The sequence below is a fragment of the Camelus dromedarius genome, chromosome 6 (assembly GCF_036321535.1).
Source record: "Camelus dromedarius isolate mCamDro1 chromosome 6, mCamDro1.pat, whole genome shotgun sequence".
NCBI classification, from domain to species: domain Eukaryota; kingdom Metazoa; phylum Chordata; class Mammalia; order Artiodactyla; family Camelidae; genus Camelus; species Camelus dromedarius.
The window spans coordinates 66,191,723-66,208,390 of record NC_087441.1 but is presented as its reverse complement, the minus strand read 5'-3'; positions in this window follow the sequence as shown (position 1 = coordinate 66,208,390).

Here is a 16,668-nt window from a genome sequence, read left to right as displayed (position 1 = left end):
ATATATGTTGAAAATTAAAATAGGTGCATATTTGGGAGGAAGGCGATGGTAGTAGAGAAAGAGGAAAAAGGAATAAACTGATATAAAACTCAAGGGAAGATATTTACCAGTATTAGTGATGATAATGTTCCTTAAATGGGAGAAGAATGTGATGAGTATGGATCAACTTAACTCACTGCACTGGAGGGTCTAATTAAATATATAAGTAGATAGCAAAAGAGGGGATTATCTATAGTGGGGGAATTGAGAGCTGTTTTTGAATGGGCTGATGTGAATCAGAGATGCAGTTTCCATAAAGAGGCAGACTTGATGCGTCCCAGGAATTGTGCTATCTTAAGCCGGCAAATGACAGTCCCGTGGGATGCTGGAGTTTGATTTACTTGGTAGAGTGACACGACTGTCAATGTGAATATCATGCTGGAGGGATGATTACTGAGAGCCATGCAGTTTGCCTCGTTGTAGACAGAAAATACTTTGAAGGCAATTTTCTCAGCATTCTGTTAGAAATAACAATACCTTGAACTTCTAGGACATTTAATATCATTATTATTTTTTTTATTGAAGTCAGTTACAATGTGTCAGTTTCTGGTGTACATATGGTATACATTTACTATTATTTAAAGCACTTCATTTGATTCTCCTGAGAGAGGCTAAGTGAGATATTACACATGTCATAGATGAGGGCTCTGAAACACAGAGTATCGCAGTTACTGTTCCAAGGTTACACAAGCTAGCAGAAGACCTGGCCTAGAATCCATGTCTCCTGAGCAACTGGTTTTCATCTATCCTTTCTTCTGGTGAGAATAGATAGCTGACTGGTGCATATCCCCTTTTGCTTTGGTTCCCAGGAAGCTCAAAGCCAGCTTTGAGGTTCTTTTGAAGAATTATATCCGTTCTTAACATCTGAATATTTATTCTTTTTTTCTTGGTCTTGAACTTTGCTTTCTTTTATTTTTTTTTTTCTATTTTTCTGGTCCTAATTCTTTACTCCTACTTATATTTTGCCCTGGTTTTATTTTGTATCCATTATAAACTACATTAAATCATTTATAGAAGAGGTAGGAGTATAAATGCATAAAGATAAAAAGGTTGGGGGAACCTCACAACACTAAAATAAAACATTTTCCTGGAAAGATCAAGTCGCTAGCTCTAATGAGGCTGCTCACATTTAGAAAACCCCTATGTTTGGATTATAAGATTTGGTTAGCATTTTGAAAACTATGATGAGTAAGAGGACAACATCTACAACATTGAATTAAAAGCATGATATAGATTTTGAAACTTAACAAATCAAAATGATCCTGGCTCAATATTCCTTATTGCTTCACGGATATGGAACAGCCCTCCATGAAGTCACCACCCTGGTGTGGTCTGATTTCAGAGCATCAGATTAGGATGCTGGGTTCATGACTTCGGTTACCCGCTTATTATTTAGATTGCCCTTCACGTTGGATCACCTGACTTCAACATACCTCAACCAACCTTCAGTCCCTTTTCTTCCCTCCACCTGCCCTCTGGCACCATCTGTGATGTACCACGGATTCACCAACCCCCTTGCTGATATTCTCACTGGATCCCCTGATGGATCCCCCTTCACTATTTCCCTTTAAAGGGCCAGTTCCTATCACCTCCCTCAAGAAACTTTCCTTGCTTGAGGCTCCTCTTTGGCCCCATCACTCAAGCGGAAGCTCCTTCTCCAGGTTTCATGGCGTTCTGAATATGCCACCATAGTTAGTAGCAAATTTATTTGTCTCTTCTGCTAGATTATGAGCTCCTTAAGTCAAGAGCTATTTTGTGGTCATCCAGGCCTTCCTGTGACCTAGCATAGGATTTGGCATGTACTCAGTTAAGCTTTGATTATGAGTGATTACAGCTGGTTGAAATGATGTCCAGTGTGTTGCCACACACATGGATCAATCAGCCACTCCACTGGGTCATGGCCACAAAGGTTTAGGTGTGCTCTCCTTTGATCTGATCCTGCGGCCACAACCACAGCAGCCCCTTACTTTTCTTTTTGGTCTCACTTTGGTCCTTTTTATTCTCTGCCTTCCTGTTGAGGAAGCTTATCTCAAAGCCTAACTCCCTATTTTAAAAGTTAATTTTTAGTTGTCACTATTTAATCAAAAACATCTCATTTTTAAAAAAATCTGGCAAAAAGATGGACATGTCAACATGTTTTTCATATTTAAAGATCTGGAGGCTTTTAGGGAATACAAATATTTATATTCTATGATATATGTCTCTGTATTCAGATATATACACACATATACATGTATATGTATATTTTGAATATGGTTCCTATAATCAGTTCCTGGGTCCAAACTGAGCTTTAGCTGAACTTTGAAGTTTCACTCTCACAATCTGAAGCAAATATGAACCATTCATAGAAAACCTGGAGCTAAAAAGTGTTTTTTAAAGGTCATGCTAATTATGATGCATGCAGGCATTTCTTCATTCTGCAGGCATTTAGTGAACCCAAGGTTAGGAATAAGGACTGGGGACAAAAAAAAAAAATAAGACAATACTTATCCCAAAAAGCTGGTAGGAACACATTACGATATATAAAATAGATAAACAACAAGGACCTACTGTAGAGCACAGGGAACTATATTCAATTTCTTGTAATAACATACAATGGAAAAGAACCTGAAAAGAAAAAATACATTTGTAGGTATATGTATAAATGAATCACTTTGCTGTACACCTGAAACTAACATTGTAAATCAACTTCAATAAAAAAAAATTAAAAAAGATAAAAAGCTGGCAGAAGTGCAGCAGGAGCTGAAGCTGGACTGGTGAGCGCAGGCCTGGTGTGAGGAACTTGTGTGCCACTCTAAGGAGCTAGTGTTGCTCCTGCCACCAGCTGGCAGTCATTTAAGGCTTTAAAGAAGGACAGAGACACAATCTTGTTGCTATTTGCACCATTAAACGTCTTCTAACTCTCTGAGAAAAATGGAATAGTGGGAATATAAGCAAATAAATTATTGCTAAGAGCTAGGCGTGAGACAGTGACGGCTTTAACTCTGACAGTGGGTTAGGGATGGAGGAAAGAGGATGGATTCAGTAGATCAGGGGTAAAATCAACAAAATGGTCACTTTAGGGGGAAGGCGAAGAAGAAGGGCAATTGTAGGTTTCCAGCTTGAGCAGTGTGCAGGTGCCATTTACGGGAATTAAGAACACAGAAAACCAAAACAAAGTAAGAACCCATACCTACCTACCTCTGAGACAGCTACATGTGAAAGTGAAAGTAAAGTCACTTCAATGATTCTTTAAAGGTCAGGATCCTGAAAACAACACTTAACACTGTACTTCCAGCTGAACTGCAGGACAGGGTATCGTGTTTCTTGGTTGGACTGTTTTTCAACCCTAGATTCTCGGACACAACTACATTGCTTGAGTGAGAAGCTGAGGGTGACCAATGGCTTGGGTCCAACCATTCTGAATTGTGATGTGCTGACCTCCCCTGGTTTTGGCACTGAACGTGTCATAACGGGGAAACTTCTCAGTGTCGGGTAATGGCTCAGACCTGAGCAAACCAGCCAGTTAGGATCCCTTGCACCATAGTTTGATCTGTTCTTAGGAATCCAGATCAGCTAAGTCCTGGTGAAATGCCAGGAAGCATTTGTCTGAAGCCCTTGCTTTTAGTTTACTATTCTTCAGGGTCAAGCTCTCCCTTTCCCCTCAGCTTCCTTCTTCTTTCTAGTTTCTCAGGCTCTTCCTCAATGCAGAGAAAGATCTGAGACCATTGTTTACATTTCAAAAGTTATTCCTAAGAGCGAACATGTTCATTCTCCCAGGTTTTGGTATTTTAAGCCTTTTAGTCTCAATTCTTAAAGACCTTTAAGGGAATTAGGGCAGGTGTGGCAGGTAATTTTGTAAGGGCAAACATGCCCTTTTGCCTGGAATCACTGTAGCAGCACTGGGTACCTTCAGGACCCTGGAAGGAAGAGCTTTGGAACAGACAGCCGTTGCTCATCTACCTCTTTATTTAAACACCCCAAGTTGGGTGCCATGATATCAGGAAAAACAAATGTGGGGCATGAGGAGGGCCATGTCCCAAGTCTCAGTTGAGTCCCTGGGATGTGCCCCGCCAAGTGTGGGTCCTTGGCTTTGTGCAGCAAAGAATTCAAGAGTGAGCCACAGTTGAGTACAGGTAGTTTATTTAGAAAGATACATACTGCGGAGTATAGGCTGTGAATGAAAAATACTGCAAACCGTATCAGTAAACAAAGAACGCTGAAGCCATCAAGTCATCAGTGGCCGCCGCCACCCCCAGTGAAGACAAGCCTGCAGCCCGGCCTCTGCAGCCACTCACAATGGTGCACCCTGAGGGGACTCAGAATAAGAAAGGACAGGATACTGGCCCTAGATAACTAGGTGCTTGTCAAAGGAATGAATTCAATGAGCCCAAATGTTTGCTTCCTCCCATAGGTAGAAAAAGTGTTAAGTTCTTTAACTTGAGATACCTGGTTTTCTTTAGTTAACAAGTAATCTTTTAATGTTCCATCTACCTGGTCTTTGTTGTAAAGCTCCTATATATCCTAGCTCCTCCCCTACCTCTTTGGAGCAGTCCCTCAGAGCATCTGAGAGGCTGTCATCCTGGGCTCCAAGGGGTTGGAGTCCTCAGAAATGTCTGCCAAATAAAACCTAACTCTCAATTTTTAGGTCATGCATTTATTTCAGTTGACAAGTCTCTTTCAAAAGATAAGAGAAAGGCTAAGAAGTGTGGAGCTTGGGTGCTCAGGTTAAAGTAAAAGTAGATACATACTCCCATAGATGAGGGAGCAAGAGAGGTGGCCAAGAGGTGCAGTTTTGCTAGTTTTTATGAACTTGGCAGCTTCATAGGCCTACAAGTGGGAGGACCATTCCAACTACCCCCGAGGAAGGGGCTGGGATTCCCAGGAATTGGGCCACTGCCCACTTTTTGACCTTTTATGGTCAATCTCAAAGCTGTTATGGTGCCTGTGGGAGTGTTATTTACCATGTTAATATTACAATGAGCTATCTGAGAGGACAATCAGCAGCCCTGGTCCAGCCTTCAGATGACTGCAGACCTGGCCAGTTACCTATTTCACTGACCCTGAACCAGATCCAGTGGGCTCCAGCACTCCCAAATTTCTGACCCATAGAAACTATCCGATAATAAATGTCTGTTACTGTGAGCTGCTAAATTTAAGGTAATTTGCTACACAGCAACAGACCCTACTACATCCTCACTACCTCTATCTCTTCTGATTTTTAAAATCTATTAATTGTGCTTATTTAAGAACTTTATATAAATGAAATCATACTGTGTATCATTAGTAATTGATTATAAAATCTAATGTTATTTTTAGTAGCTTGAGGTTTTCCCTGCAAAACCAATTTCTAAAGAAACTGTTTGCTTACTGAATTATGAAAAGAGAAACTCTAATGGAGAGGCACCTCTTAATTGCCTTAGCAATTTCTTGTTTGTGTGTGGGTGTTCCATTCCTCAGCCTTTTCATTGCATTTTATTTTTCTTTAAGAGGAATACTTATCTAATCCTTAGGAATGATCCTTCTGAAGTGTCTCATAGAACCTGGTTCCCAGTGGAACCTAGCTCAGGACCTTGAACCCAGTAGGTGCTCAATAAATACACAGTAAGTAAATGCAGAACTAATTGTTATTGCCAACAATTCCAATGACCTGAATGATAAAAGATTAGATTGTGTGGTCCTTCCTACCTGTGCTGCATTTTGTCACTCATGCTTACTGACCTGTAGCCCATATCATAACCACTCAGAAGTAGGTGTTTGACTGTGCAGTCTGAGCTTTCTGGAGCAATCGATAAGAGCTGGGACAGCGTCTTGCTTCACTGTGGACCTGAAGCACATACCCCACTTACCACCTTCAGACTTTGGCTGGAAATTCTGCCCTCAGAAATGTCAGGGTTAAGTCACAAAGGTGGATAGAACACAGTCTCTCTTATTGAATCCAGATTTTACCTACCTCTCTGAAAAATGCTATTATTTGTTTTGGATAACACATATATTGTTTAATTCCAAAGATGTCAAGACAGAAAAATCTAGGTCCGTTATAGCTACAACCAGTATGGGGTGTAAAACCTGTATTTCATCATGGAAAATTTCAAAGGAGATTCTAGTTTGATACTTAAGGAGATAGAGGTGAAATTGTTGAATTCTGGCTTTAATGATGATCATCTCTCTGTAGCCCTGGGTCATCTTCTCACATACTTGGGAGACTAGTTTAAATCTAAATCTTTGCATCCAGTTACAAATGAATCATGAATTCAGAACATTGGGAAGATAGTCTTTCATGGACATACTTATAAAGCTGAGTTCACCTTATGATGATTTTTCTTCAACTTTTTTCTTAAATATGTTAATCTCATTATCATTATTTTATTTATGCACAGCTAAGAGTGGCCCACATTCCCTGAACCCCCGTCACTAGGGAAGTGGAATGCAGAATGTAAATTCTCAAGCCTCAAAATGTGATAGGGGTAAAAAAAAATGTGATGGGGACCTGCCAAAAGAGATTGCACCTACTTGAAGGGGCTCATAGTGGCTAAATCTGAGCCAACTGAAGCAACACAATTAATGGATTGTGATAATGCAATGTAGTCAATGTGGTAATGTAACTGTGTAATGATAGTAATGAATGATAACCTGTGAATCAAACAAGAATCTGTGTTCCATGCTGATGTAAGTAAACCACTGAGTAAATAATTGAATGAAGGACAAGGGAAAGCTATTTATTAAAGTGGAATTCTAAGTAATAAGTATAGAAAGAATGATGAAAATAAAAAAATAAATTTGTCAAAAACCACAGTAATTACTGTTTTAGGCAAGAATCATCAATAGATAGTAAAATTAGCACATGAAAGTGTTTACATAGTTCAAGATACTTATTAGATACAAAGAGAAAAATGGTAACCTTACAGTGCAGACACTTGGCAGACACTTTAACCAATGATCAAAGTTAGCCTCAACAGTAAATAGACAAATTGATAGCATGTAAAAAAAAAAAATATATATATATATATATATATTTCAAAAAAAAATTGATACCATGTGCCTTCTGATAACCCCCAGGAGGAGGAAGCAATATCACCTCTGTGTCATCCTCACCCAAAAATGCATAACCTGAATTTAAACATGAACAAACCCTGAATCAAACTCAAACCGAGGGATGTCCTACCAAATAACAGACTGACTTATACTCTTCAAGTGTTAAGGTCTTCAAAGACAAAGACAGAGGAGTTGTCTAAATCAGTGTTCTAGAACTTTAGCATTCATCCTAAATACGTGGGAGAATATGCTAACACACAGATGGGTGCTTCCCATCCCTCCCCCTCAATTTCCGATTCACAGGTCTAGGAAAAGGCCTGAAATTTTGCATATCTAACAAGTTCCTCTGTGATACACATGCTAGTGGTCTGGGGACCACTCTGAGACCCAGTGGTCTAGAATGGAAAAGCCCATTCGCTAGCCCGTCCATCTAGCTGGCTGCTGGCTTTTCTATAAAGTTATAGTGGAACCCCGCCACGCCCACTTCACGTCTCATCTGTGGCTACTTTTGGTCAAGTGGAATAGTTCCAATAAAGACCATTTGGCCTGCAGAACTTAAAATATTTACTGTCTTGTCCTTTACAGAACAAGTTTGCCAACCTCTGGTATAGAATCTAGGTTAATTAGGCAGCATGACAACTAAATACCCGTTTCCCCTGCTATCCAAAAGTAGAGGGTTCCAGTGAAACCTTCCATAAGCTGAAATGGCATAAAGGGAAGAAGCAATTACCTATGAACACATATTGCTGAGGGGGGAACAATGTAATACAGATGAAGCACCGATGCTCACAGACACAGTTCAAAGCTATGGCGGCTTGATGCCCAGGTGATGAGTGTAGTTTCCCAGGAAGGAGCTTGGCGGCGCCACTCTCTGCTCAGAGTTCACACTGTCCCTACAAATGCTCACTGCAAAACAAACTCTGAATGCTATTTTTCTTTTTGCCTTTTTTTGTAAAAGTGAAAATCCTCTTCGGATTTCTTTTGGTTAGAGAGAACAAGTTCTAATGCATGTCTTTCATAAAAGTGAAGTGGCGTAAATAGAACTTTTAAAAAGCAGGAGATGCCTGTACAAGCGTGAGCCTCTCTTGAGTTAGAACCTGTATAAGAACAAGGATATTAGTGGGACAATTAGCAAAACTGAATGAGGTCTACAGATTAGGTAACAGATCTTAGCAATATTAATTTTCTGTTTTTGATCATTGTACCGTGGTTATTTAAGATGCTAACATTTCAAGAATCCGAGTGGAAAATGTATGGGAATTCTTTGTATGACTTTCACAACTTTGTGTGAATCTGAAATTATTTTAAAGTAAAATGCTTTTAGAAACCTAAAACCAGAACTATGAAAAAAAAAAGCAAAAAAAAAAAAACCAATGTTTGTCTTTCATAAACTTAGTACTGCACAGGTAATTGGGCTGAAGTTGTGTTAACAAAGGGTTTCTGGGCTGTGAATGATGATAGAAGTTACCCCAATCTGAATTGCTCCCTGAATCAAGAGGAAAATTCCATGAATCCTCCAAGCTACAGAACAAGCTTCAATCTAGGGATCAGAAATTGGTGTCAACTTCTACCAAGACGGAATCAAGTGCAAGATGCAGTCTCTCTGAGTTTAAAGGAAAAATTAAGCATCGCCACCCAGGCGGCCTTTCAACTCCTAGTCAGTTGCTTTCATGGGCAAAACAGGACTTGATCTTCTGATAAGAAGCATTCTCTCTTCTCATTGTTAGTCTTGGCTGTGCTTGCTTGTGTTGTGGTGAAATCCCCGGGCTGCCAGCTGGTGTATTTGTAAGATGCGCGGCTGGGACAAAGCTCAAGCCGTGCCCAGCTCAGGGGATGGAGTAACGCGGAGGTTCACGGGTAGGAAAGGCTTCAGCTTCAAGGGCACCCCTTTCCCTGTGCACCTTGCTGTCACTGATGACTGGCTCTCTCCCTAGAGATGGCAAAAAAGGATACATTCTAACATCCTCTCTCTTACCCCCAAGACTGGTGAAGCCATCACAGATTCTTTCTGGGAATAAAAAACATCAGTGATTTATCCAGATTAAGCAAAGAGCTTCAACAATTTCTAATCGCACACAAGTTTAAAAATAATACACATGCTTTTCAGAGAAACGGGGCAATGTGCAATTTCTCTTCTCTCAGTGCAGCTTTTTGTTTTTAATTTGCACTTGAGATTTTGCCACTGGGGTCTCAGGCTTGGCACTTAGGCTTGTCTCAGACACTGAGATCAAAGAAATGCTCTCCTGCGTGAAGATGGAGCCCCCACCCGACGTCCCTTGCTCCCTTCTCCTGATTATGCTTTCTAAGTGACCCAGGACTAAGTTGTTGCCCTCCTGAAATGTTATGATCAGAAATAGACAAGAAGAGAGGTGGACAGGAGTCTCGCCTACTCTCAGATTGGACCACAGGGATAAGCTGGGAACCCTGGTGAAGTCCCTGGAATCATATTCCACCTACTACAATCTTGTCCTTACAGGACAATTTCCACCAAGTTCCCTTTGTACACATTTTCTCCAGTCCTTGCTGTACTAACACGAATGAGAGGAGGCTTGTCTCCTGATTTCCTAGGTGGTGAAACCAACACTTAGGGATGGATGGCTCCCCCAGGACTACATGGCTTGTAAGTCACGGCTTATAGTAGGCTCTTTCTTTTTTTTTTTTAAATCAAAGATAACAGGTAATGTACTAGGAGCCCTGTGAGGGATACCACACAGGTCCCTGATTGTCACAGTTTCAGTCTGCTGATTGAAGTCTTTCCAATCACCCTCTGCTGTTTTCTAATTCCCTTTTCCACACAAAGCAAAACTTATAACAACAGACACACATAACCTCCCCCCTAATATACACTTAGACTATCAAACACTTAGAACAGTAAGTGACACCAACACCAGCTTCTCTGTACTTCAAAGATTTGGGGACAGTCTAGCTTCCTCAAATCTCAGCAAACTTACACATCTCCTATTCTAATCTCACTTACCTTATCTTTGGAACAAAAAGCCTCCTGCCAGATCTCTAAAGGAAGAGGCTTTGGTGTCGAGGAGCAGAGATAATCTTTCTTTCTTTCTTTTTTCTAATTTTTTGGTCTAACTATTTTATTTTTTTTTTATTATTTTTTAAAATTTTTTGATGGGAGGAGGTAATTAGATTGATTGACTGATTGATTTAATGGAGGTACTGGGGAATGAACCCAGGACCTCATGCATGCTAAGGATTTGTTCTACAATTGAGCCAACCCCTCCCCCACCCCCACCCCTGCCCCCTAGAGACAATCTTTCATTCTGGGAGTGGGTGTTTTTGTTTGGAGTGAGAACTGGTAGGCTGACTGTCCTGTGCCCCCTGTCACTGGATGATGCCACTTGCAAGTCCTGGAAGCTGTCAGGGACACCCAACAGTTGTTATCTGTGCTTTTTTGAATTTGAAGGCATCTCAAGTTTTCACAAGAATTTCCTCAGCAAAATTAATTTTTTCCAATAATTTAAATTTTTTAAAAAGTCACTGCAGGAATTTAAAAAAATTGTTGTGTGAGTTTCTTCTGTAGAGCACAGGAAACTATATTCAATATCTTGTAGTAACCTATAATGCAAAAGAATATGAAAATGAATATATGTATGTTCATGTATGACTGAAACATTATGCTGTACACCAGAAATCAACACAACATTGTAAACTGACAATACTTCAATAAAAAAGCACGCACACAAAAAAAACAAAGACAAAAAACAAAACAAACAAAATTTGTTGTGTGACAATGACAACACAATTTTGTAAGAAAATATAAATATATTATAAAATTTAACAATAAATGAAGCAAGCAGTCAAAATCTTGATAGTTGTTGGATCTGAGTCATGGATAAATGGGGGTCCATTGAATCATTAACTCTAATTTTGATTGTATTCTTGAAATATTTTATACATATAATTTAAAAGAAAATGAAAAGGGGTAATCCTTGAAGAGGATGTGTGCAGAAGGCAAAAAAAAAAAAAAAAAAAAAGGGTCATTTCCAAAGCTCCCCAGGTTCCTTTCCTGAGCAAGGCTGTTTTACTCTGGAAGCAGTGCCTCACCTTGCTCTGCCCATGTGAACTCAGACAGGTCCCCTAGACTCTCGGAGCCTCAGCTGTATTCATCTCTGAGCCTCCTTGTTTTAAAGTCACTTATATTTTTAGGAAGTGGTCAAAATGTCATGAAATCCAACAAACAAGGAGAAAGGGTGCAATTTCTAAAAGACTGGAACTCCCTACTTGAGTCACTGCCCTATTGCTTACAGCAGAAATTCAATTACGTCTTCTAAGCATTAAATGAAAAGCTGATCTTTGGGTAAAAATAATTTAAAAATATAAGAAACACTTTTGCGTTTATTATAAACAATGTAATAATAGGGACATAATTGTAATATAATATGTAATTTATAAGATAACTTAAATGATAACTAATATTATTCTCATAGACTATTATAATGATTAATTATAAATTTAAAAAATTTGGGGGGGAGGTAATTAGGTTTATTTATTTTTATTTATTTATTTTTTTAACAGAGATACTAGGCATTGAACCCAGGATCTCATGCAGGCTAGGCATGCACTCTACCACTGAGCTATACACTCCCCCAATGATTAATTGTAAGTAAAAAGATATAGTGAGCGTTGGTACCCTGCTAGCACTGTGCTATGGAAATCTCTGTGTACCACTGAAGAAACAGTTGTTGGCCATGTGACCCTCAGCTTTCTTTCAGGTGTTGAATTAGAACAGGCTGAGTGATGCTGTGGTAACAAAGCTCACTTGCTTAATCAAGCCATCCTCCATCTCTTTCACGTCCCAAGGTCTTGTGAAACAGACATCTAAACACAGTTTAGATTGCCACAACTGGGAAAGAGAAAACAGGAAGGTCATTTGGCCCAGAAATAGGATGTTTCTCTGTTACACATCACATACACTGTCTAGAACTAGTTACAAGGCTCCATCTAGCTTCAGGGAAAGTGGGAGGAAGGCATGGCTATTCAGGGAGCAGTACATTTCCCTGACACAGGTGGATGTAGGACAGATATAGGTCCAACCTAGATCTGAAGGTGATAGCACTCTGGCTGAGAAGATCCAAAAAGGCTTGGGAAAGAAATGTTGATTTTGCTGGATCTTCTATAATGTACAGCCTCTGGAGAAGCAATCTTGGGAGTGGGGAGGTACCTTCCAGATAAAGGAGTAGCACAGAATAATAATGGACTACATGTTTTAGAGATCTGTTTTGCTAGAAAAGACAGACTCCCCTACAAAGTTCTGGGAACAAATTCTGTAAATCATTAGTCAATTGTATATAGAGCCATATATACCACGCTAATGGGTTTATACTCTAGGTACATTCACTGAACACTGAAAGTTGAGTTAATTTTGTAGAATAGGAAGGGACAGTCTTGCCATGCTGTGGATGAGGATGCCCCAAACTTAGGAAAATGACTTGCCCGGGGTCATATATCTAATTAGGAAAAGAACAAGGATTAAAGTCCATGTTTCCTGATTTTGAATTCGGATTTTGTGTGGCAATCCCATGATTATGGCATAATTTTGGAAGATGAATCTGGAAGTGGTGCTCAGAATAGATAAGATGGTGCAAGGGCCAGAGATGGGGAGATCAATTTAGAGATTATAATTTTTTCCTTAATGAGATAGAGAGGACTCTGAACTAGGCCAGTAATCAAGAAATATGGATACAATAACCAATACATGGAAACAACCTAAGTGTCCATCTACAGATGACTAAGTAAAGACGTTGTGGTATATTTAATCAATGGGATATTACTCAGTCATAAAAAATAAAATAATGCCATTTGCAGCAACATGGATGGACCTGCAGATCGTCATTCTAAGTGAAGTAAGCCAGAAAAAGAAAGAAAAATACCACATGATATCATTCATATGTGGAATCTAAAAAAAAAGGACAAATTAACTTATTTACAAAACAGAAACAGACTCACACAGACATAGAAAACAAACTTATGGTTACCAGGGGGAAAAGGGGGTGGGAAGGGATAAATTGGGAGTTTGAGACTTGCAGATGCTAACCACTATATATAAACTAGATATACAATAAGTTTCTTCCCCCACAGGGAACTATTTTCAATATCTTAGAGTAACCTATGAAAAAGAATATGAAAACAAATATATGTATGTATATATATATGTCTGAAACATTATGCTGTACATCAGGAATTGACACAACATTGTAAACTGACTATACTTCAATAAAAATAAATATGGAGAAATAAGTGGAGGCAGAGGGAGAGGAATAACTTTCTATTGGAGTAAGAGAGTACTTCCCCATTTCTTCATGGTTTCAGGTGCTGGGACTTCCACTAGGTTTATATACGTACCTCTGGGGAGGTTGGGAGGAGGAAGTGAATGTGTGTGGCTAAATCTGACATTCTCTGTTTTATTTTCCTTCTCCGCTTGTGGGGCAAGGAGGGTGGGGGACCATGGTCAAGCTCAACCTTTGGTGGATAAGTCTAAATCTGTGTTGGGGGTGGGGGTGGGGGTGGGGGGAGAGTGTTAGCAAGCTCATGTGGCCATGGATTCAAGCCATATTTTCAAACTCAATACTATTAGTAAGAAAGTTCTTCCTTTGGCTACCATTTATCTCTCTAATGTGTTTTGTTTCTTAATTGGTTCTAAATTCAGGAAGAGAAAGATGGTTATTTAATTGTCTCCCTCAAAATGCAGCAGAAGAAATCGAAGATGTGAAAAAGAGAATCATTACTTTATTGAAGTTTTTGGAGCAAAGAAAGGTTTATCACAGGGACAAGCAAGGAGAACAGGTGCTCATGCTCAAAAAAACCTGAACCCCTAGAATCATAATTTTAGAATGGAAAAGACCTCAGAAATTTTCTAGGTCAACACTCTCCACTTATGAGAAGAGGAATTGAGCTCTAGAAAGTTTGGCATACCTGAGGTCACAGCTGCAGTTAGGTGAAGTGTTGAATATTAAGTCAGAGAAATTCCTCCTACTTAATTATAGTAAGATGGTGATGGAGAGATAGCAAACTATAAGCAGACATAGAAGCCAGCAGCATGGACAGCAGAGAGGTGGAAACACAGGCCCAGAGCTATGGGTTTAAGAGGTTTCATTTCGGCCTGTGAAAGTTGGATGTTTTTGGTAACCAAGTTGCTCACTAATTCATTTATGTTTCCCACTTTTAGTGGCATGTATTGAAAGTCCTTCCCCTCCTCTCCATTAGACAAATGTGTACCTGGAAAATACAAGTAAACACAGAGAGCAAGAATAAATATATAAAATATGTAAAGAAAATATAGGTAAATATTTACAGTTTGGTTTTTGACATTTAAAAATCTTAATCCAATTGGAATTTTGATACATGGAATGAAGTAGGTATTCAAATTTTCATGTCGAAATATCATTTGTTGGAAAACTCATTTTTTCCCTCACCGATTGGCAATACCCCCTGTATCATATCCCACCTCTTCTATATGCCTGGGACTATTTCTGAACTTTCCTTTCTGTTGAGTGATCTGTGTGGCTGTTATCTTTGTCGGTTCCACCCTGTTGTAGGTAATGTTTGGACTTCACGTGACAATTATCATGGACAGCAGGGGAAAAGGTCAGGCCTTGGGGTCAAGCTTACCTGGGTTTGAATCCACCTGGGCCTCAGTTTATTTATTCAAGAGTGATAAGAATTGCTTCTAAATAACAGAGTTCCTCTGAAGGTCAGGGAATATACTTGTAAAGAACTTGCCACTCTTTGGTACGCAGCAGACCTTCCAGAAGCGCTCCCATTACCACTGGTTTTGGAGTGATGGTGGGAAGAGGTGAGATCTGTGAGAGACAGAAGTAGAAACCCAAGGACAGGACTGGGAAGGACACTTACAGTGAGAAGGGTGAAAGGAGGAAGGGGAACCTCTGAAGGAAAGAACAGAGTGGTAGGGCAAACAGAAATGGCAGAGTAGAGAAGGAAAAATGGTTGGTCAATAGTACCAAATGTTCCACTTCAGTCTAGAAAGATGAGTGCTGGGAAGAGGCTAGAGAAAAGAATGTCACTTCTTACTTTCTTTAAGATGACAGTTTCAGGGGTGGTTATGTCTGGGCAGGGGCCAGCTAGATATGAGGAGGAGTGTCACCATGGCTAACCCCCGTTTGTTTGTTTCTGTTGACTTGCTTCTTTTAACTGACCCTATGTGACGTCTTGATCCGCTGTGACTGCTTGTGAGAAGCCAACGCCAGCTTAAGGTCAGCACTTATCAGTTTGAGTCTTCTTGCCTTGTTTAACTAGAGTAGCTTAGAATTCTTCAGTTTAAATAAACTGCTTTATACATATATTTTAAAAATATATATAATTGCAACTATAACTATATAATATTTTCCATGGAAAGTGCTTTTTATGCACTTTTATTGTTTTAAATGATTTTATAACATTAATACCACTGATCTAGCTCAACCACTTCTAAAAGAGCTGGATTTTCTGCCACCTCACCATTTTTGCCCAAATGAGTTTCTTTGTTTACTTACATTTAGTGGGTACTTTGTTTTTAACTCTAAGGAGAAAGAGACTTCTGTCTAGAACAGTTGTACCAGCCAACCATCTAAAGTGGGGCTGACACTTTTTTCTTCAAACTCAAAGTTAATTTCTGGTTAAGAAAGTGGGGAGACACAGAGCCCTCCTTTCCTGGCCTCTTCCATGCCACCAGATTTTGCAGATCTTAGTTTGAAAACCACCATACTCAATAATGTCTTTTTTTTTTTTTTTTGAGTTTTTTCTTTTTACTGGCTTATGATAATCTTAAAAACCCCATCACACCCATAAACCACCACAGGTGAGAAGATGAGGGAGGTGGAGAATGAATGTTACGGTATGTGGACAGTGGGGGAAATCCAGGTGTTTTCTAGGGCAGTGCGGGATGGAAGCAGGTAGTGTGGATAGGAGGCCTGGCTTGGACCCTTAGTTGGTTGGGAGTTGGTTGGCAGAGGGAGAGAGGGGCTCAGGGTGAACTAGGGAACATCTCACAGCAAAGACGAGGGCAGCAGGGGGTGGGGGCAAGGAGTCACAGTACATTTTCCATGCGGACTAAGGGTGGGAGTGAGTGCTTCAGAGACTTGCACCCCTACGTAGGAAGAGATGGGTTTGAGGTTTGATTTTAACCCCCTAAGTTGGTGTCTGGTCCAATTTCCTAAAATGGCAGCTCACTTTTTGGGGAGAGGTATTGGAAAAAGTTATAGAAAAAAAATCTGGTTTGGAGATAAAGCCAAGGGAGAAGGGGAGACAGTGGAGTTCTTTCAGTTTAACTCAGAGAAGCCAGAACAGGGAAGGGGCCCGGGGTGAGATGGTGGCCAACACACTGGGAGAAGGCATCACACCAGAAGCCGCAGGTGCTCCTGGGCGCTCAGGGACAGGGAGGTACCAGTGTTCATAGATGGCAGGAAAACAATTGGGAACAATAAATTGGGACTTCATGTTGCTGTCATTTGGCATAACACAATCAGGCTTTTTTTTTCCTTTCCTTTTCTTTTTTTCTCTTTTTAAATATAAGGCATCTTGCCAACACATAATTTAAAAACTAGTCTTCAGTCACATTGCTTCAGATCACTAGAGAATTTCTGGACAGTATAGTAAACAAAC